Source organism: Rhopalosiphum maidis, chromosome 2 (assembly GCF_003676215.2).
Source record: "Rhopalosiphum maidis isolate BTI-1 chromosome 2, ASM367621v3, whole genome shotgun sequence".
Lineage (NCBI taxonomy): Eukaryota > Metazoa > Arthropoda > Insecta > Hemiptera > Aphididae > Rhopalosiphum > Rhopalosiphum maidis.
Window position 1 is genome coordinate 18,743,564 of NC_040878.1, and position 25,436 is coordinate 18,768,999.

The 25,436-nt window shown below is 24.5% G+C and overlaps 1 protein-coding gene across 2 annotated transcripts in view; it reads left to right on the forward strand.

Moving 5' to 3' along the window:
• LOC113554004 overlaps positions 1 to 25,436 on the forward strand; it is a 195,750-nt gene that overhangs the window by 32,579 nt on the left and 137,735 nt on the right. The window contains exon 2 of one of the 2 annotated variants that reach the window (XM_026957630.1): positions 8,556 to 8,628. The exons of the other annotated variant lie outside the window; for it this stretch is intronic. The gene's annotated coding sequence lies outside the window, so the exon portion shown is untranslated. The remainder of the gene's footprint in view (positions 1 to 8,555; positions 8,629 to 25,436) is intronic. 2 annotated transcript variants of the gene reach the window in all.

Sequence of the window (25,436 nt, forward strand, 5' to 3'; positions counted from 1 at the left end):
AGATTTTTATGAAACCTATCAATTCAAAACCTATACGTTTTGATTCTGTTCAGAATTTAAACTAACATACCAATAGAATAATAATAATTTCGGAACCAGCCGATGGCTCAGAAGCATAATCTCATTAAATATAATTAGAAAAAAAAATATATCCTGCACTCAGTAGTGGATAGACGAATGTGCCACAAATATTGGTTAATAAATAAATCTCTATGTTTAATAGTTAGGTCTAGGTGCATTAGTGCATATATTACAATTTGTAACACAGGTTAAACATGGAAATTCTAATACATTAAACATGAAAGAGTAAAATAAATTATATTTATACATAGTGTGTAATTTGTGTGTAGTGTTTCATGTTCAGAATAATAATTCACATAATATGATTCATATGCAACTTATTATTCGGTAAATCAAATTACGATAAATAAACAATTCTCAACTGGTCCAGTGTGGTCCCTCAGGTGCCATGGGCGGTGCGACTTTTCTATGAATTTATTTTATTATTATAGGTAGGCACGTGTGGTATCGAGTTGTTTTCTGTAGCATGTAGACTGGTGGTTGTAGAAAAAATATAGATATAAGTTGGTATTAAATGTTTGATAACAAATTACTGTAACCCAGGGCTGTATGAATTTTTAAATGATTTCTAAACATACTATAATACTTACTCGTAATAATAAAAACAAACTATAATAAGTATATATTTTATTTACAAGTTAAAATATTATAAGCTATTGTAAAAAAAAAATATATATATTTGTTAATATTATTAATACATTGTCAGAGCCTCAGCCACTATAGTTTATACGGTCAAAAGGATAGTAACTTCTCCGAACCATTGAAGTGGATATGATATTCAGCTCATGTGCCCAAACTAAGATGACTACTGATATATATTAAGAAAAGTGCAGCGCTCTAATCGTATGGAATTTCGGTAATCCCTAACTGCTAATTTAGACCCGATCCTTTATTTGATAGTTATTTACTCATAGAAACCAATTGTTTTAAAACTAGTCAAACCTATTCACCTTATTTTAGTAGTCTAAAAATTAGGATACAATTAGGAAGCTACGTGAAAACTATCAAGTATATTTTTTTAAATTCAAAATTGAATGGTAGTAAATAATAAGATACTTAAAAGGTACCTAAAATAAAAGTTAGTATGAATAGGTATATAAATTATTATTATTTAAAAAGTAAACCTAAACACTTAGGTATAAAAAATATTTTTAAATTTAAATTTAAAATAAAATCAATTAAAATTATTATGATATAAAAACTTACAAGTCCATGGGTTCTTGTATTTATTGCTATTTTTATATAAAATTTTAATATTAAATTAATACATTTATTTTTTTAAATATATTGAAATTAAAATAATGATTTTAATAATAATTTTCTAAATAAATAATTTTAAACATAATCCCAACATTTCCTTTTCAAAGTTCTTTATAATTGCATCAATATTTTATGCATTTATATAAATATATAAATTAATTAACTATCAATAGATTTTAATACAACATTATAGAAATGCATAGAACATTATTCGAAAGACCATGTAAATCATTTTATTTACTATTTTATTTTCTTTTTCAGTTGATCAGTTATATTGTTTGCAAACTTAAACAAATATTTGGTACTATAGAACCGATAAAAAATAAAATCATATGATCCTATAACTTAATAATAAATTAAACGTTTCTTCACAATACCATAATATTTTACATTAGTTTATTTGTTTAATTTGTATTATTTGTTTGTATAATTTTTCGTAAAATACTTCATCGCTTAAATTTATTTAGTGTACCTTTTATTATCGATTTATTATTACATTGAATTTTATATTTTTAATTCAGCATTTTTTATGTTTGAATATTCAATTATTATGATTTATTTACGGTAAATAAATGAACAAGATACGTATATAATTTTAAAACTGAATAGAGATTACTGATTAGCATCAATTAAAAAAAAATTTAAATTATTTTCATATTTTTCATTTTAACCTTTGGAATAATGTAAAAATTAATATAATTATTTATTTACATTAAATATATCAATACTAATATTTTATACTATTATTATATGGATAATTAACGTTGAATTACTACCTAAATTAATAAGAAACACTGTGCTAACTATTATAAAACTAAAAAGTACCTACCAAATGTTTTCTTTATTATAATATTATTATATATATATTATGATTAAGTGGGGAGTCGAACAGACTTATTTCTGTCTTTGACTAACACATATTAAACGTATAAATGTATATTTTTTGTTTTTCAAATGTATTAATTGATATAATAAAGTGATTATATTACTGAACACTTACATTTTTAGTTGAGTATAATACTTGAGATCAACTTTTAACATTTTTGATTAAAAATTCTTTAAAAATTAAAATATGACAATTTTTAATTTTTTTAAATAAACTATTTGTTTAGGATCTAAGGTGATAAAATAAAAAAATGCGGGAAATTCAATCTCAGAAGACTTAACGGAAAATTAAAATACGTTTTTAGGATTATCACCGCTCTAGTATATCAATTCGCTATATTTAGCAAAAAACACATTTTCTGTGTTTCTCGTGTTTCTATATTTAAAATGTTATAAAATAGTAAGGCTATTTATTTTTTTATGTATTTTAACGTTAAAATAATTATTTTTCATTTAACTGTTAACGAGTTATTATAGCTGCTCAAAGTTGGCTGGTTTGAGGATTTTAGGTGTTTGTCCTACAGGCTATTATAGCTGTGAGGCCTTGGTAAGTACTTTACTGCGTCGATAGTCGATAGGGAGTTTATTATATAATATGAAATAAAAAGTATTATAAAAACCAAAAACTGACGTTTTAACTTAAATTTTAAATATAGATTTCTATTTAAAAATCAAAATTTGATAGCGGTTCAATATTAAATAAAAGGGTGAAAAAATAAAATTTTTATACAGTTTGAGAAAAGCATGTAACAAAATATTTTAAATAAAAAAATAAAAAAAGTCAATACTTGATGAAATAATGAGTGTTTAATGATAAAAGAATCACCATGTACAAAATATAAACAAAATAAACTTACTATGTTGTATCATAAAGGTAGTTATTTGATTCTTATCAAAAAATGATTATATTAAGTAAATTAAACTACTTTAGTATCTGAGTAGCACAATGAATAAATTAGTTTTATAAAGATAAGTTTTTTTCATCTTTTATAGTAATATGGATATTTATAGAAAAAAAATACTCCAATCTTAAAAATTAAAAGTGGTTTTTAGTAGAAAATAAGATATAGGTACTTAGTTCGTTCTCAAACTTGGATGGTCTAATGTAGAATATTCACAGATAATTTTTTTGAATAAAAGCGAACAATAATGAACAACGGAAATATCTACTAAACATACGTTTTTGAAAAATTAGATTATTTTTATATAAAAATAACTGCAAAGACAAGACATTTTTATATTCATATTAGCATTTTCATAGTATAATTTTTAAAATACGTATTATAATACCTACAACATGAAAATATCTTACAAATTGCTTAAAATGTCGTTAGGTACTGGAATATAAATATAGTTAACATAATTACTCATCAATTTTGGATGCTTGTTTGAAGTTTAAATTTTAACAAAATGGTTTTTATTCAAATTTAATAAACCATGAACTGTAATATAAATATTTTTCAGAAATCGTTCAAATGAAATTCAAACTATTTTATTGAGGATTAATTGAATCAATAATTAGGTATATAATATAATATATAGCAGTTTTTATTCCATTCAAATTTTCCCTGTATAATATTTCTAGTTATATTTTGTTACTAATTATTTCATTAGCCAAAATATTTTTCTATAAATATTTTAATTCTTGATTAATGTAAACCGTTTTTGTCCATTATATTTTCTACAAATTGGACATGATTTGGAATTGTATATATTACGGCTAACAATTAGGTAAAAGAGCGAGACTAATGTACTAACTCAAGATAAGAAATTGTATGTATTTATTAAAGCTCTTTACTGCTCGTTTGTGCATTCTCACTTAGAATATGGCGTAGCGGTAGTATAGATTCTTAATAGGATTAGTGACCAGTACAAAGTCGAGCCTGTGAAGCGGAAATTCTTAAAATATGCAGCTTATATCCTACAAATTGATTGTCCTCCACATAACTATTCGCCGGTGCTTAAAAAGTTCAACAAATTTATGTTAGTGGATAAGTGAGATCAAGCACATTTGATTTTTACGCGTAAATTAATTGATAAAAATTGTTGGTAGTTAATGCTCTTGAATTTCTACGGACTGTCAACATTTGTACCACTGTCTTTAATTCCCACACAATATATTTTTTATCTATTCCTTTTCATTCCATCATTTATATTTTAAATCTTTTTTTTTATATTTTTTCCTTGTACCTCGGTGTAATTAAATCTCCTAATTTAAATTATATTTTAATCGAGCAAATCTCTTATGGTGTATAATAAATAAATAAATAACTACTGAGCCTACTTTATAACAACTATTAACTATAATAATAATATGTTATATTTAATACCTAATTTGAATAATAACATTAGTTTTCTAATTCGTAAATTAAACGTCTTCTTAAGATGTTTACAGTATTACTGTCTTATGTATATGAATGTATTAATTTTAATATTATTATAATATTGTTATTATTATTAATTATATAACTTATTATTATTGTGAAACTGCATTATTGAATACATTTTATTTTTTATTTTTATCTCGTGTATTCTCGACATAAATTTATACATAATAATAATTATTTTGTATTCCATTTTATTTTGTACTATAATGTGTTTTATGATTCGAACTACGAGAAATTTAAATCAAACTACGTACATGTTCTTTGAATAAACATTCAAAGCTCACATAAATCTTTTAATTCGTTTGTAACATCGTATTATTCTTTTAATAACTTTTAATGACTAATGTAAAATGATTTGTTAAATCGTATTAGTTACTAATTTCCTTTTATGTAGATGTTTAATTAAATTACTTTTAACCTACAATTTTTCAAATCGTTTTAAAAATATGAAATGTTTCCTTTTTCATTAAATCTAACACGCATGTTCATATAAAATTTTATTTTTGATCATTAATATATAGGAACATATCGTTAATCTCTTTTAGAAAGTTGTTACTACCAAAACTTAGTCTATAACATTCTAAAGATGTAGTTACATTATTTTATATGTCTAGTGTGTGTTATCTTGTTTTAATTTAAGTACATAGAGAACAATAGGTACTACTTACAGTAGCTTTGCGCCGAGCGCATTTAGTCGTGTTTTGTTCCTTTGTTTGTTTAAATGTCATAGTAGTGTGAAACTAAACTGTGTTATTTACTCACACAAGCAAGTACAATTTTGAAAACTTGAATTCTCTCTTTCAGCTCAGCAGATTTAATGTACTAAAACTGTTTACTTCCTTTTTAGCGTTAAACTATACTAAATTTGTTTATTGTGTTACTATTTCTTTTTTAGTTAAAATATTTTAAAGTTAATAATTATCATATATTATTTATATGACACAGAATTACCTTTAAATCATTTACGTTTAATTTTGACTTTTTATCCTTTAAATGTTTCAATGATAAAATTACAAATTTCTGAAGTTGAAAGTATGAAAAATTATAAAAAAAAAAATTAATATACCTAGATAATTAAATGTATAGAAAAAACATTTTTTTTTTTTTCAGAAATTTTAAAATAGTACAATGTGGGTTATATGGAATACAGCCAATTATTTCATTATTATTTAATAATATTATAAATACTAATACTAGATGTATTAATTTATATTATACTTACTATTATAATATGCGTTTTATTATTAAATATTGTTGTTTTTCATTCAACAAAGTAAAGATAAAGCTATACAGTTATGCGCCAATTACTTAAGTAGAGGTTAAAATGGAAGTTTAACTGAAGTTCGAAGAGCAATGTTGATCTCGCACAGTAGAACAAGAGTTTCCTTTGATAAGATGTATGTTTAAAATAGGTTCCTTTATACAAGAATTAAAGTACGTTTTGGTATAAGCTATAAGAATAAACTTAGTGTAAATGATTTAAGATGTTTAATATCTGTCTATATTATAAAGTAATTTGATTCACTATTGACATAATATTTAATATTTTGTTCATATTAATCATATAATTTATAGCAGACTATCTCACATTAATTATATTTACAAATATAAATTTTTATTAGTTTTTTTTTTGCGCTATTTACAGTTAAATCAACTGTATACTATATATATATATATATATATATATATATATATATATATATATATTTATAAAACAATATCTATTTTATAATGTTGATGCATATTTATATAAAGTTAAAATTGTTTTACTATATATCTATAACAATATTAATCAGATTAAATGGAATGGCTTAGAGCTTTGTTTGATGTGTATAATTATTTTAGTATTTTTATAAAATTGCGTAATATGGCATTTTTTTGGTACATTATTTTTAAACTATGATAGCTTAATAAAATGTTGCAATTATTTTAAATTTATTTTTTCGATTTTCTTCTACATATTATACATTTTTATTATTGTATACATTTATAATAATACAAGTTTTTTGGGAAGACTTGTTATATATTTTATTAATTAATTTCTTATTTAAAGGTATTTAAAGTTTAAACAGATATATTTATATGTTTGGCAAAATGTTAAATTTCACATTTTAAATGTAGAATACTAGAACTTATCAAAAGGCAATATATAAGACGTATATAAGACATAACTATTGTACAGGAGTGGGATCAGCGGAAATAAACCTAATATAATATGTATCATAAATAGGCATGTTAAGATATTTATAAAAAAAAAAGTCATTACCTAGTGTATAAAAAAATAATTTTAGTGAAACTCAATATCCTCAAACACAAAGCCTTAACTATACTTATGTTTATACAGTTATATAAATTATCTATAGACTGTAATAAAATGTATTCATGGTAAGTTTTTTGGAAGATATTTTAAATGATTTACCAGTTTTGAATTTAGTTATATTATTTACACAGTTAAACAGAGATAATTTTAGAAACGATGCCAAGTCGTCACATTTTTTAATTTAAAATAATGATACCATAACCTTTTATATGATACTTTTTTATACACCAATAGAAATCACTTTTTAGTCCTTTATTCCATATCTTCTTGAATACGTATAATCTCACCAATATATTATACTAGCCGTGATCATACAGAATCATTCACATGTTTGTAGTATCTTATGTCAATGATATTGTTAGGGTACAATATCTCCAGGTTTTTAATCTTGGTGATTTTATGACCTCACATATTTCTCCACCAGTGATCCAGGCATTAAATTTAAATGGTCCACGGTATTTAGACAACATTCAAATATAGTTTATACGTGGATTTTTTAAGTATAAATATCTTAGTTAGAAACCACATTATATGATATTAAAGTAATATTTTATTAACTAGATAGTACCTAAACAATAATAAAATTGTTATTAATAAATATAAATAGAATAATTCAGTCATTCATAATTATTTTTTACTACTATACTTGTTTTTTATACTGTCAATTGAATTAATTTCTACTATATATTTATAAAAAAACTCTTCTCCTTTTTTTATAATAATAATATTTTGTAATTCATTCGATAAAAAATCTTCATCCCAAACACAAGATTAAGCTTAAATTAGTAAATATATTCTTTATTTAGATTTTAGGTATATATTTATTATGTATTGTATGTTTTTGTAAAGAAAAATTATTAGTGAAAAGAAACACACGGATTGATTTTACTATATTCAAAATGAAAAAAAATTATATATAAATACCATTTATTGTAACTTAAAAATTATAATTTTCTCAATGGTTTGTACTCTTTGCTTACTACCTACCACTTTTCCTACCATATTTGTTGAATAAGCAAAAAATAATTTACTAATAATCCCCAATAAAGAATATTTTTTTTGCTCTATTGTTATTTTTTTGGAAAAAATATATGGTTTCAATTCACGATTAAAATGTATAATTATTATCGAATATAGATATAATATATCATGAGTTACGTATTTCTCCAAATAATAAATATCATTAATAATTACTTTTAATATTAAACATTTTTATTTAGTTTTTCAATTTATGTTTGTAATCTTATTTTATAAATTAAATATTGTATTTTATTATTAAATTACATTTTTCATTTGGGTTTGATTTTTAAAATATTTATTTTAACTTGTTTAATAATTATTATTTGTATTTTAAATTAGTGGTTGTTAAATGTAATGTATACAGTAATATAACATAGTTTAATTTATTTTTCTTCCAAAAAATAAGAATTTTACTTAAATGGTATTAAATTCTAAACCTCTTGATTATATTTTTTTCTTTTAACAACGGCGATCCCACATATAAAATATATCGTTTCCTTTGTATATTTTCATGAATTATTATACTCAAAATATTAAACATTTATTTTCAATATATCTATTATACTCATATCACTAATATTTTGTTTAACTTAATTTTTCAGATTGCTTGTATTCAGATTAAGCTAGTATTTAATTGAAATATAAATTGAGAACTGTTGAAGAAACCTGAAAAAAGTAAGCACCTATTTATTTATTAATTTATTTAAGTACATAAAATACTTTAAATACGTTTTGGTGAATTAATCCTTTCAAACACTTATTACAAAGTATAATAATATACTTTATATACCTACTTTGATATTTTATTAAAATAAAAATGTAACTCATAATATATTTTATCATATTGAATTGTATATATTATATATACATCAAAAATATTAATTTTTTTTGAAATTGTATGACTATTGACTATATTTGTTTATTCATTTACTGTAAACTAAAAATATATTTATATTAAGACATGTTAGTGAAAATTATATGTAGAAATAAAATCATATATATTTATACGCGCATGCTTGCCTTGAAAATTATAAATAAAAGAAAAACCACTTTTTGTAATTTATAGTGCATTTCGAATTTTAAGGGAAAACTTTTAATACAATTATTTTACTCCAACACATTGCGTTTGGCTTAAAACCAAAAATCTTTGCGGTCAATGACTATAATATGTCTGAACTATTCGAACTGTTTAGTTTAGAATGTGCAGAAATTTTGTGGTCAAAACATTTTTGTTCATTAATTTATATTGTAAAGACCTAAAAAGCGTACATCCTACAGTGGTCAGTATTTGTGCTAGTGCAATGCTTTCTGTTTTTTGGCTTTTACCTTTTTATAAACCATTTTACACATTATGCACATTGTGTTATGTATTTCATATCTTTGGCTGGATAAGTATATGTTTATCTCGTATATACATACATTATATATATATATATTAGTTTAGTGTAACTAAACAATATTCTAAGTAAAATATTTTGAAATGTTTTCTGAGTCAGAAACGTGTTTTTTTTTAAGAGCATTTACTTTATGTACGTAGTACATATTATTATATTACAATTATAATAGTCGATGTACACGTGATCTTCTGCTGTACATTCATCTTGTGAAGGTCACTGACTGATTTATCTCCTTAGGTCTGTGCGGTTTCTCGTTCTCGGCGACCAAAGGTCTTCGGTTTACAGGATAAAATAAATGTTATTGAAGTTCCGACTGAGTTTGGAAATTTTTATTCAAACTGTTTTTACTTTTGGCATATCTCATCTAATTGTAATATGTAATGAATTCATATTAAAGACATTTCTATTAAAAAAATTATGTTCTGCTTTGGAAAATAATAACTTACACTTTATACTTGGGTAAAATATGTATAATGATTGATTTTCAATTGTTGAAGTATTAATTAATACCAATTTTAACGCGTTAACTTAATTTATAACAGTTGTAGGTATATAAAAATATAATATGTAACATTATGCATTTATTAGAAAAAGGTTTTTCGTTAAAAATGTCAAAAAATTGGGCCATCTATTCGCAATTAATATTTTTTACTATAGAAGGAATCAATTTTAATATATAATATAATTTCGGTTTTAGCTACTTACATAAAGTTTACTAGTATTATAAGAACAACGCGCGCGAGACGCCATTCAGTCCGTTCGCTTGGTTGGCGCAGTATAAAACGTGTCAGACGCTTCCCCAAAGTTACGGCCGTCGCCTACTTTTACATACTCGTGTTTTTATCGTTAAAGTATGTTTCTAACCGTTCGCCTTTCATTTTATTCTACACACTATTTTCGCCTGTCAGTTATTTCTATATTGTGTCGTTATTCGCACGTCGTATTGTGTTTTCGTCGTATGTGTTGCGATGGTTTTGTGTTGGCGGATGTACGCCATATTCTATGGATATTAGGGTTCATCATCTACCGTGAGTGGCGATATTGTAAATTATTGAATTTGTCGCACATGAGCACATGATGTTTCTTTGCTTATTGTACAGCGCTGTACGTACGACGTATCGATCAAGTTGTCGTAGTTACTGTAGTATGGTTAAACGCAGTCTTTTCGTCCATGTTATGTGATATCAAGGGCAACAATATCTGCTAACTGTTGGCGTTATCGAATGGTCTAGTGTTAGAAATATCAACAATATCAACAATTGTATAATATAATCTGCATAGTATAATAAAAGTAATATATAGGTAGTAGATGAGAAAAGAGCTCACGTCCTGCAGTGTTTTTGTCTTAGATTAATACACTTTTTTCACGTAGTGCTAATTTTGTTTTATTTACTGTCTCGTCCGTTTCATCCTCAACCATGTCTATTTCCTGGCCCTATACTATCAAAATACAGCATAATTTTGTAATTTTCTTGGATTCTGTTGCTGTCAAGTGAATACCTACATGGTGTGAGCTTATCACATTACATTTTTTCTTCGGGTTTCTGTCTTACTGAATATTGACTAAATTCGAAACTTTTTCAGATACTCGTACTACGATTTTAATCTGAATCCACTTCCATCTCCCGTTTATTTATCTTTTAACTGTCTGACTTTTTTCTACTGTCGAATCAATAACAGGACAGCCTCAGTTTTTAATAATCTATACCTTAAGAGTATAGTACCCGCGCGTTTTGTCTTTGTCTTACATACATACAACGTAGCAAATTTGCATTCAATAAAACCCGTTGTAAGTTGTTAACTTTAATATTAGAGGGAGTTTAGGTACCTATTATCAAAGTTAATGTTTAGAACATTATTAGTGATGTTAAGTTAATTATTTTCATTATTTTAAGTTTTAAGCTAGACATTCACATTTTAAATTTGTAATACTTTATAAAATCACAATTTATTTAAAAATTTAAATATTGAATAAAATCCAACACTAAATTACTGATAAAGTTCTAATATTTAACTCTGAATACACATATAAAATTAACAACATATAAAGGAATCTATTGAACGCAAATTTGCTGTTGTATATATGTAAGACGACAGAGACACATTCGGGTGTGATGTTTTTTTAGAACATTTTTAAGACACCTTAATTTCCGCTTTAAATCACCTTATCTCTTGTAAGTTGTAACATTGATTATTACCGAAAAAATGTGTTATTTTTGAACCATCAAGAAGCTTGCTGACAATGTGAAGAATGGTTTACATGTACACAAGGGTCGTTTTCATGGTTTATATCGTTCCGGACAATATGGCGTTTGATTCCGTCGAATGCCATATATAAGGTAATGATAATAAATCAGTTTAGGGACATAAATATTAGTATTCTATCGATCATACAATATATAAAGACGTCTTACTAAAGACCACAAGTTGCGTGAAGCATAATCAGTGTACTTATTAGGCCACCAGTTATGGTAAAGATCTTATTTTGCACCATCCAATGCAATATGATTATAATATTGACACCATGATAATTAAGTTTATTTAGTTTATGATTTTTTGACTCCTAAGTCAGTTTAATTATCATTGAACAAACGTTTGACAAAGGTACTAAAATCGTTGACTGAAATCATAAATTTTCTTTTTGGTTTCATTAGACTGACAAAATGTACTGAATATTTTGCTTTCACAAATACGATCATTCATAAATTATCAGCGTGAATTGTTACTGTAATAACCAATTTATGATAACTTGGTCAGAAAAATGTCAGCTTACTAAACTATACTTACGCTACACGCAACTGTATATTCATATAACCGAGGTAATTTTACGTCATACATCTAATTAAAATTTAATTATTGATTATTATTTGGTGTTCTAAAAAGGCCATTGGAGATCATGATTTTTAACCTTTTTAAGCCTGGTTGCTGAAATAAAAAAAAATAAGTGAATATTTCTGTCGTTAGAATGTGTGTTATTATTTATTAAAATAATTTTTTTTTCTTTGTAGGTACATCTATTATAATATACACACCTATATTGATAGGGCGTTTTTAAAGTATTTAATTCAATTGGTAATGAATAATGATATATTTGTATCAATTCATATGTAACTGTGTCCGCGTTTGTGTTACGTTCGTCCATCAATATATATTTCCTATGCGCTCACTCGTTTTATCCAACAAGTCCACGAAGGGATAAGAACATACAGTCACGTAATCACCTGAATGCAATATATCAATCAGGATGTTTTACATGCCATGTGCAAATAATACGAACCATATACAGTAGGAACACAAACATTTATAAATTATAAGTATTAAGTAACGTAGAATGAATAGAAATTATTAAACCAATAATGGAAAAAAATATATAAGAAAAGATTCCAAATTTTAGATTTGTTTTACCTAGTAGTCTTTTGTAACATCGTACAATTTTTGTACAATTGTTATCCAATGTAAACGACAATGTTAAGCAAAAATATTTTTATAAATATTTAGTTCAATATAATATGAAGTAACTGTTTCAAGTTTACAATCTCTGTTTCAATGCTATATATTATGTAAATGCATGCACTAATTGCATTTAGAATTTTTGTAAGCTTCCCAATATCGATTTTTTTTAATGTGATTTATCTATGAATACATTTAGACAATCGAGACAATAACTTCTTGTAAATTAAAAGTGAAATCTAACAGATATTTAATATTATTTCAATTATCACCATAAGCCCTATGGCTTTATCTTCTAATACTTATTACATTTATATCAACAAGGTTTGATAGTAATGGTAACGATTGAATTTAATTATTAATAAAAAAACAATATGAATAGCTATATATTATAAAGTGTATTATTCAACAAAATAATTTTGTTTTATGAATAATGAACACATAATAAAGAGTATTTGTATATAGGAAGGTACTTGTATATTAATTGTTACAATGATATTTTTAATGTATTTTAAACGAATCTATGAAAGATAATTTAGATTTACCCAGTGATTTAAGAAACTGTAAGTGTAAAATAAAATTATATAATTTTTCATTATGTTTAATGAGAGTTCTTTAATGAAGAAGATAAAAAATAAAATATTTTTTAAAATTAAATTCAAGTCCTCGCTTTTCATATAATATTGTTCGTTATATTTATTCGTTTTATAATCGTAGTTAATTTTATACAAAATTAGTTATGTAAATATTAACTTTATTTTGGATTCTATTTACAATTAATATACATTAAATATTGTATATTTTAAATCATTAACAAAAATGGGTAACTAATAATTATTAACAATTATTTACATTATTTGTTTATTTTTATATAATATATTAATCTATACAGTTAACAGAATTCTGTTTGTTGTAGAGAAATTATGATTTTTATTAGTTTATGCCAAGTATGATCAAATTGTAAATCTCTAGATTATTTTGGTAAATTATTGATTTAATTTATCTTGCTTCAAATATATTTTATTGTTCACACATTGTTTTTATATGTAACTACTATACATAGTAGTGTAACCACATGCACACATAATATATATTACAAACATTATTATTATGTTAGAAAAACTGACTGGTTATTACATATCAACTAAATTCTAAATTCTAAATTTTAATTGTAAAATCATTAATTATTTAATATTAAGATAATAATAATACAAATAGTTAGATCTAGATTGATACCGCTTTTATTTTTTATTTAAAAATCATTAATTTTTTCTGATATCGAAAAAAGTTTGATATTTTCTGTTTATAAATATGTAAAAGACAATGATAATTATGTGATTTTCACTAACTAGAAAATAAATACCACAAAAATCCATATTGTAATAAATAAACTTCTAAAAAGTTAAATAATACTCCAGTTTTACACGAATAATTTAAAATTGTGAAGCATATTTATAATTTATGAATTCGATAAATAATAGCAAACTAACAAAGACGCGCGGTGTACGTCACTTTTATAGTTGTATGACATGCAGTAATATATTATATAGAATATAGATAGTTAGCAGCCCCATAGCGTTGTCTGCCGACTTATTTACTTTGAGTTTCCTTTATAATACACTAAAAACATAATTTTACACAAAATCGTTAGTCTTTACATTCTAATTAATAAAGAGCTTATTTTATCCATTTTGAAGAACATCCTATACACCTACGATAAAGTTTAATCCAATAATGATATTTAGTTATATAAGTTTGTAAATGTAGCAGCATAGCTATACAAATTGGCATGAGATTACGTTCATAAGTACTGTGTTATTGAATAATATCGATTCTTAAAAAAGTATTTTGTATTTGGTTTTGTATTTTATTATGTATTTTTTTTTCTAATATTTTTCATATTTACTGTTTTTTTTGTTATTGTGTTATTTAGTATACTACATTTCAAATAAACTACAATATCTTAAGGTACGCTGTAATATAAGTTCATGCTGTTACTGTTATAAATGTTATAATTATATTATATATATATATATATTAATTATTTATCATTAACTTCTAAAACTATTAGAATTATTAAAAGTATTCAATATAGATATTTATTTTTATAATATCTTTTAATAATAATTAAAGTTAATGAAATAGGTACTATGATTTAAATGTCAAATAAACTATGAACAACATCTTGGATTTATTTTAAAGAGTAATTATAATTGAAACTTGTTATTTCAAAAGTATAAATTATGAAAAACTTTGTTTAGTTTTAGATGGATAATTTATTTTTAATAAATACATACATATAAGTCATAAGTTCAATATTTAGTATTGATGTTCGTCTATAACTTGTTAGTTGTTACGATGTATTTATTTCGATGCAAATCAAGTTTCAACTTTTATTGGTATTCGGAGCACCAAAAACTTTATGAGTAGAATAATAGATATGTATAGCCTCATTGTAAATATACTTGTGGATTTATTGTAAACCAGTAGAAGAAAGTAAGTTCAATTGTCACAGACTACCGACGATTTCCCGGGGGTATTTAGCTATACATTTTTATTTTGTACTTGACAAGTAGGATAAGGTCGATACAGTCTTTTTTCCAAACCACCGATTTCCTTTATATTGTGACTTGTTGATTTATTTTGGGCCGTTATTTATGCACATACCATCGTTTTTCTTAAAAATTCACTTACATTCGTTAAAATATATCCCTCAAAACTAAAATTATTTTAAAAATAATAAATTTAACTGAGCATTTCTACTACAGTTTATATACATAACAAAAGGTACATTTTAAACAATATTGATGTATATTTTGATTGTATCTCACTTGAAAAATGATAAAATAAACTCAGCTCTTATTCTACAAAAGTATTTTTTTATAGTTAAAAACAATAACATATAAATGACTCAACAGTTTATACTTTTTTCACTAATTCACACAACTAAGAAATAATTGGTATATATAGGTGTGTGCATGTGTGTGTATGTTTTGGTTTAATCTCGTTGAGTTCTATATCATATACTTCTTAAGTATATTTAAATTTAAAAATATTGAGTACAATAAATTGTTAATTTTGACAGTGAAAGAATCCTCTAAAAGAAGAATAAATATTAAATGAATATTTTTTACAGACCTAAGTGTTGTTTACTTATATTCTAATGTCAATAGAATACTTACATATAATATAGATATATTAAATTGTATAGTATAGTATACAATGTAATGTATACACGTTAATTGCATTTAAAATTTAAACTTGAAGCCAATTAGGTACTTGCTACCATAAAAATTAAAAATAACTATGCCTTTATCAACGATTTTTAATTTATAAAAGACTCTTTTGAATCCATAATTTAAATTTTTAAATTGATGATGCATAATATAAAGTCAATTTATTTTAGAATTTTAATGGACCCCATTTATTTGGTAGTATTAGTTATAACTTATTAGTGTTATTTTGACTATGTTCATGGTTATAATTGTATTCATTGGATATATCTATAGTATCGATTGAACTATGTTTACGCGTGTACGTGTCCGTCACTAAATATCGTTTAAAATAAAGTACTTTTAATGTAATATTACAGTGGTAAGTTCTGTTCTAAATTAAGTTGAAACCATGTAGTAACAAAAACGATATCTTTATTATGCAGTATAATAGCTTATAATGTTAAATATTATATAACATATTATATCGTAAAATTGCTAATGTCCGACAATCGTAAATCATTATTCTATAAATATTTATTTTAATTGGTAGTTTTAATCACTATAATGTCTATTCATTCTAAGACGCTTTGTTTTTTTATAAAAATTATAAAGCTGTTTCGTTCTTCATTGATAAAATAATATTACATATTAATTAGGTATGTTTTATTTGTGATATTATCGTGATATATAAACTTTTCAATTACAATACAAATAATACAATTCAATCCTAAATTCATATTATAGATAAATAATATAGTAAAAATGTTTTAAAGAATTGACTTTATTTCTGATATCTCTAATACAGAGTAAATATGATTGAATTAAAATCGGGCTTGCTTACTCTTTATTTTTACTTAAATAAAAATGTTTAAGTTTATTCTTTGACAACATAGCAAAACTGTTTAAATTTACTTTTTAAATACTACTTGTTCTATCAAAAAATTACTTACCTAACCTTCGAAAAGAAAAAAAGCAAACATCCGCCATCGTTAATAACTGCATTATATAACACTCCTCATTTCCCCAGATCTTTAACTGTTACATATTATAGTATATAGTATATAAATGTATATCATATTATATTATATTCTTTCAGGTATAACATAAATGTTATGTATTATTATTACATCCTATTATGTCTTATCGTATATTTTATCCAGTAGCCAATCATAATTCAATTACATATTCAATTCATCGAAAATTTAATTCATCAATAATACAATATTATAAGCATTTACATAATTTATAGAATAAAAAAGAGAGAAAAAAAAAAGAGCCTAAACTACTTCAATCGATTAACGTACAATAACAGTGTTTTTGTTTGCACATTGATTTCATTGTTAATGACATTATATTATGTTCATTGATCGGGCTATACATTTTTAGTTTCGATTATTTGATACTGTTTATGCAAAGTTATAATAGACAAATGAATAATTTATTTTTACGTATATTAGTGAACACGAAAAGTAAATATATTTTGTTTTTACAAAAATAATAAAATAATACTTGTACAGTAGAACCTCGATTATCCGAACCTCCGTTATACGAACCCTCTGTTGTCCGAACATTAAAACTCGTGTCCGCGATTTGGCTGCAAAAAAGCGCGTTGCAGCTCATCGTCAAATAAAAATCGATGATTTTATCAAAATAATATAACAAACATTATACGTTCGTTATGTATGTCATGTATTTCAAATAATGTAATAAAATATTAATGATAATAAATATGTATGTACATATTATAAAATATTTAACTGTGTTTTAAAAAAAATTTTTTTTAATTTTTAATATCCGAACTTTTGCATATTCAAACTAGGTGCGGTCCCAATTGGTTCGGATAATCGAGGTTCTACCGTACCTATTACTGATATTAAAATACATTTATTAATAATAACTTTGTTAGTATGTTATATAAACATTGAAGATGACAAAATAACAGAATTTGTTTAAAATAATATTATAGTTATAATTAGTTTATTTACATAAATACATTATTAAATAGGTACTATAATATTTGTATGTTATTACTTATTACTTCGATTTCTAAACGGTTTTTTTTATTTTTAATATATATATATATATATATATATATATATATATATATATAAATATTATGTTTTTTATTCATAAATAATCATTAAAAGAAAATTATCGCCCACAACATAATATTTGTGTGATAGAATAGATACATCTAGGATAAAATTTAGTATTTACCTTAACAATTATGGTTAGGTCATGACATAGCATGTGTGTTGCTAAAATGTCAAGGTGGTCACCCATTCGAGAACTAGCAACTAGTTATATATACTTAAGTCTGTGATTGTTCTACAACTGTATTTGAATAAATTCCAATTGATAAATAAACATAATAAGCTTGCTTTTCTATTCTCACAAAAATACTATTAATAACGTAGTTTAATTCCTAAAATAAACTATATGAAAATTTTTACGTTTTCCATTTATGAATACGCATATATGGAAAATGTTGAGAGGATTAAACTCGTCTAAACGTTTCACAAATATAGTTTACTAGAAATATATATGTATAGGCGTATATAAATGCCTTATTCGTGCTGTTTATAGACATTATTTAGTTCAAACGAATAAATAACAACAACTTTGTAAAAAAAAACGCACATTTTTAAGCGTTATTCGTGAATATTATATCTATAGATGACATATGTATATATGGCTGTGTATTAGGTCTACATATCATAAATATTTCTGTATCAAATCGTTCTAGTATGGTGTCTCCGATCAACCGCTAGCGTTATGATTTCGACCAAGTTTTGAAATAAAGCTTTTGAAAAAATCTATTTAAACTACCGCCACTCGAGTGGAAACCACTTTTGGCGCACACTGGTCGATTCATCCCTTTGAATGGTCATTGTAATACGAGGGATGTGAAACACGGCAACCGGATAGAACAGACCGTAGAAAAATATGATTTACAGTTTCTAGTTTTTTTTCTATTCCCCTCCGTATCCAGTGACACGTTTTCAGAAACGATATTTTCTGCCCCCGAACTGCCGTATTTCCATCGTCAAAGGTTCACACCATGTGGTTTATAGGTGATTTAAATTTGTCTGTCAGGTGCGATGTTGGGGTGAAAAGACACCTACAGTTTGGAGAACTATTACGCGTGTCGTTGTGGTAAGTCAAAGGCTTAACACAACCAAAACTATAGAAATTCCTTAATCTGCTCTGGACATGTTTCATATATGTGTGTGTGTGTGTGTGTGTGTGTGTGTGTGTGAGCGTGTGCGTAAAATGTATGCACTTTTTTGTTGCAAAATGCAGCGACGACTATTATCCAGCTAGCGTCAGATATAGTATAAATTGTATATTATTTGAAACGTTTCAAATAATATTATACGCTATTGTAGCATAACGTTTTTATGTAGGCACATCCGTTTTAGCAATCATATTTTATTGAATATATTTTACAAGGCTCTAAATTTTTTTCAAATGCAAAATTAATTGTAATATATTTTTATAAATTTCAGTCATTCCAATAATTTTACATTATCAGCAAAAAATGTGTACGTTTTACAATGCTATACTTTTTTTTTTGCACTTGAAGAAATTTTTTACAGTAAAAAAAAAATCTTCAACTCGAGAATGGTTACTGGTAGAAAATAAAACCCAGCTACACTTTTCAGGTGTTGGAGAGAGGGAAAAAACCTAACCAGGAATATTTATAAATCACCAATTTCAGATTCTAATAAGTATTGTATACATTTTACATTGATTGCATATTTTTATTTAAAGATAGTGTTCTAGCAGTAGAAAAATTTGTAAAATTGTTCAAAATAATCGGTCAAAATCGAAAAAAAAAAAACAAAAATCATACATTTAGGAGGAGAACTACTTGTGTACCACAATTCGAAAAGTATAACTCAAAAACAAATAACTGTAAATACTTGAATTTTCACCAAACGTTTATGTACAAAGCTATACATTACGAAATATTTTGACTTAATTAACCTATTTAAATTTGACATTTTTGCTTTTTTTCTAAAAATATCTATAAGATAATATATAAGTATTATAATAGTCTACATCTTAACCGAAAAATTTAAAAAAATATATATATAAATAAAAATTATTCTTTTTTTATAAATCTTTTGAATTCAAATTTTTATAAAACTATTGCAACGGTTTCGTCTAAAATTAATTTAACGAACCGTATTACTAATAACAAAATTAATTAACTAAATAAAAATATGAATATTTTATTAAATATTTATATAGTAAATTACTATTAGTAATATAAACTGTTCGATCAACGCCGTTCAGATCTATTTTTCGTATTTAATGACGATTTACCAGTTTATTAAAAATTAACATATACATAACAGTGACTTACTCCATGATAAGAAATCCTCAATGCCCTTTGTATAGTAAAGCGGATACTTAGTTTTGTTTCTTTTTAAATCATCAATATCATACAATTTTCCAATAATTTCAATACATTTTTTCTAAAAATGTGCATGGAACTTACAATTTAATTCTTCTTAAGTATTAATTTAAATAGTGTATATGTTTTAATTGATAAATATAGATACATATTTAAAAAAAAAAATGAATTTTAAATTTAAGTGCGGTAATAATATATTCTCCTATAAATTCTCTATATTACTAAGCATACCTGGGTGTTCAGGTGTTCTCAAAAATATTTAACGAGTAGGATAAAATATTAATGTCTAAAAAGTAATTCTTGGGAGAAAAACCCTCTATTCATACTACCTATAATTATCATAAAGTTAAAGTATAATTTCTTTAAAACTATTCAAGCTATATATTTAAAACATCTAGCAATTATTTTCTTGAAAAAGTGACCAATAGTTTTTGCTACTATAATACTTCGATATAATCGCATTTGTGCATAGTTAAAAGCATAATATTAATATTATTATGTTACTAATAAAATAAATATTTCGTAATTTATCAAACTTTGTTTAGTTCCACATTAATTTATACATTTTTAACTAAATCTTCGTCTATCTTATTTTTTGAATATCAGTGCTCATAGGTGAATTAGTAATATTTTAATGAACATTTTGTTAATTTGTAGTTTAAAACTTGTTAAATATAAATAATAATAAAATTACGTTTGAATATTTCTGTAATGCACACGTCTTATAAAACTAAAAAAAAAAATGTCTTCACTTTATATTTAACAATCTATTTTTCATTACATAATGTTATTATTTTATAGAGACAAGATCAATAATAACGAATAAAAAAAAAAAAATGATTTTAATATATTTTTTATTTACCGTATTTTTGTAGTATTTTGATAGTTTAAACGCAAGTGCTCGTAAAATAAAAATTAAATTAAATTTTATGAGAATTTTATTATAGGAAATATTTTTCAAATCAAATTACACTTTGTTTCGTTATTTTTAAAATATTTTTTTTTTTTTTAATTGGCTGTTAAAAATAAAATAAATATTTGCTAAATTATGTAGTGATAGGCAAATGTAAAATACTGAATAAGTAAACATTTCAAGACGTGTTTTGAAATTCTTCCAATCAAATGCCAAAATATCAGATTAGATAGATACTATTATTTTTTTGAATGTAAGAAATACCATTTTATTTTTACACTTTATTTCGGATATGTTCTAATCTTATACCGCTACATATTATACTTGTATATATATTTATATTATTATAAAGCATTGATTGTTGCTTATTGTACATGATATAGTCGAATCATGAATAGAACAAATACGTGAATAGATTTTTGTCGCTTTCAAAATGATGGTGAATTGTGCAATCGGCTTTTCACTATAAAGTTTCTTCAGCAGACGATTTGGGTTTCTTTATCTTTCTCAATTTCCAGGTTTGTTGCGCGTACCAATAGTATTGTTATCGCTCACGGGTTACTATGTACGTGGTGTTCTATTAGGATGAAAAGTTTGAAGGCTGTTGTATAGTAACTTAATACAAATAAATAGTGTTTGTAGTGGTTGCGTGTTTGTTAAAAATGAATATTTTGCAGAACAAGTGCCTACTCAGTAGTTTAATGTGAATAATTGATGGAATCTAAGATAATCGCTCGGTTGTAAATCGTTAAGTCGTTGAATATAATATTGCATCATGTACCAAAAATTGGTAATATTGCACCGAATAATATTTTTAAGGTTCGGTCTTAATTGCAACTTTTTTTTGTGAAATATAATTTATTACAGTCATTATTATATAAATTTATTTTATTAAATTTACATTGAAAATAAAAATCCATTTTAGTATAATTATTTTTATGAATTTTGATATTTTAATATAATATAATGTACTAATATTCTTGCATATTTTTAAGAAGTCAGGTAAATTTATATTAGACAATGAACACAACGATAATTTTTGATAGCAATAATTTGTCTTATGCTATTTTATTTATGTTAAGGCGTATTAGTTGTTCCATTAAACTTGATATGGACAGAGTGACTCTTTTAACGAACGATAGTTATTTCAAAATCTATTAATGTTTTTGAAAATATATTTTTTTTACGTTAATCGAAAAAAAACATTCTTTAAAAAAATATATAATTGTATTTTTTTAAATATTGAACCCTTTTGAACACTGATGTACATTATTATAAATTCCTTATTTCGAATCAAAATACTTTTAGAATATTTCGAATATTTCGATTCATACATATCAAAATTTGGACGATTAGTTTATTTATGAGTTATAAGTATTTAAAGTATAGGTATTTTGCGGGTTACCCCATTCCACTCCACTTCGCTCAACAAAGCTTTAAATATTATAAATTAATAAACTATTTGTCTGAATTTTGATTTTTATGATCGAAATATTATGAAAAATATTGTGCTTCAAAATATGATATTTGAAATGTGTATTAATGGTCAAAAGGTTAAAATCTTAAAAACATATATGGATAAAAATATAATTTTAAAAATAAGTGTTGTTTGATAAAAGAATCAACCAGTATATAAGTAATATATTATACATATATTTATCATAATATATTAATAATGCTGTAAATATCATAATTTTAGTTAAATCATTTATTAGGTCAATGATACCATCATAAGCTGAGATCACAATAGAAATAATGTATGTTTTATTATTTATGAATCTTAGATAATATTATAGTAGAGCTATTATAACAATATTTATAAAAACTTAACCAATGAAAAAAATAACTCGAGTCAGCAGAATGTCAAAAACATAACACCGTTGAAAGTGAGAGTGTCGGCAGTCGCGATTTATGAGTGTTAACGCGTGGTTTTATGCTTTGAATAATTTTATGTGTGAATATCAGAAATCAAGTTAATTTTATACAACAGTGCGAATATTGGAAACTCCTTTCTGGTTATACCATTGGACCAAGTTATCAATAGTTTCTGGTAATCTAGTATTTATTTGTATTATACCATAACTAAAAAATGTGATAAACATTAGATAATCGAAATGGTAATGATATGTATTGCAAAATACTTTGCTATTTATTATTAATATTGATAGTATACATTTAGATTCACCTTCAATAATTCACTCCTCTGTTTTTTTCCTATAAATCCTACCTAGTGAATAGCACGCGTGCCGAAACTAAAAAAATTTAACTTAATTTGTATCTATATAATATTTGAAAATTTCAATTGTTCAATAACTTAAATTCTAAATGAGTATGCAATAGAATTTGGTGAAAATATATTTTCTATGGGTGGGCACATCATATTGCGTAAAATAAAAGTAAATTGTAAGCCAAAGGCATATTGTTGTAATAAAAAAAAAATGTTATGTTACGTAGTTACGTCATTTTATATTTGGAATCCAGATAATAATGGTATGAAAAATGTCGAAAATTTTTTCGATACAATAAATTAATTTGGGTCAATAAGTAATTTGGTCTATTTTTTTTCTAAAAACATGCTATAAAACGCTATATATTTATGTTATGCGTCTGACCTACGCCATACAAATACCTAATCATAATACTTAACACAACGAACGATATTATAATTTATAATTTATTGTCGGTAAACGTCTGTGCTGCGCTGTAGCTGTAACAATCGATCGGACTGTCACAATCGTTGAGAAGAATTATTGTTATACGTACGCGCGTGTAGTTCGTGTGAAACTACGAATCGCGGGGATAGACTTGTTCGTGCAGGTCACGAGTAAACGGATTTTTCGCCTATCCGATACGGACCAAACGTAAACAATCGAAAAAAAAATGCTTATCCCCGTACGGGCTACTGCAGTTATGTCGTTGTTGGTGTCGCTTAGAAAACACGTCATACTTGTATAATATAATAATATATATTTAGTACGATCCTATAGTTTCGACGTAAATATGAACACTTATTATGTTTGTCTAGTTATGTTAAATTAATATTTTCAAAACAAAAGTTACAATTATTTTATATAGTTCGATGTGTATTGAGCGGTTTTATGACCTTATAAATTAATATTTAAGACCTAACAAGTAATTTTATGGCTTGTATCAAGTATCCCCAGTCTGTATCCTTAACTGTACCCGTTAACTAACCCATACTGGTCATTCTCTAAATAGTCTAAATCGTCTGACAAGTTTTTGTGAAGGATTCCCTTATATTGTATGGCCATATCAAGAATATTAGTAGCTTATACTGGTGACTATGGTAATTGTACTATGATTTTTTAATAGTTTTTGGTATACTAGGTGACCAATTCATTTTTGGTGATAATTGATTTGGATATTTTATCTTCGCTGAAACATAGTCCGCTTACACTGGTCTTAACATCTTGGTATTGTTAATTGCCTGATTTTTATTACATAATCATACCTTTTAGCGTGTGGGTTATAATATATGTGTTTATAATAATATGATGTCATCTGGTTTATGCCTTAGTAAATAAGTTAACTGGACGATAATAATGTAATGGTATTTGAATCAATGTATAACATAATATTTTGTATAGTAATTTATAGTTATTAATTTATAACTTATAATGGCCTATATCCATACTGCAGGTGATATATTTTTCTTGAATTATAATAAAAACATTTATTTATTCTTCTTACAAAATAAATCTTTGAAGTATATATGAAAAATATCACACGAAATTAATTATTATTCGGATTTATGCGTGTTCTTAAAAAAAAAGTATCATAAATATGTTGTATCAAAATCTGTTGGATACCTACTTTTAATATTTTGTATTATTTTTATTATTTTCACGATATTCATGTGGATATTTTTGCATAATTTTGATTATATAGCGTATATATGTTAATTAATATTTTAGCTGTGAATTCGTTTGTACTAAAAACCAATTACACGTCATGTTTTTGTATTTAACACATGTATAGATTAAAATACAGGAAAATATGTATTAACATTTTCAAGTACGTAAAATTATGCATAATAAACTTAATGAAAAAACACCAGGGTAGTA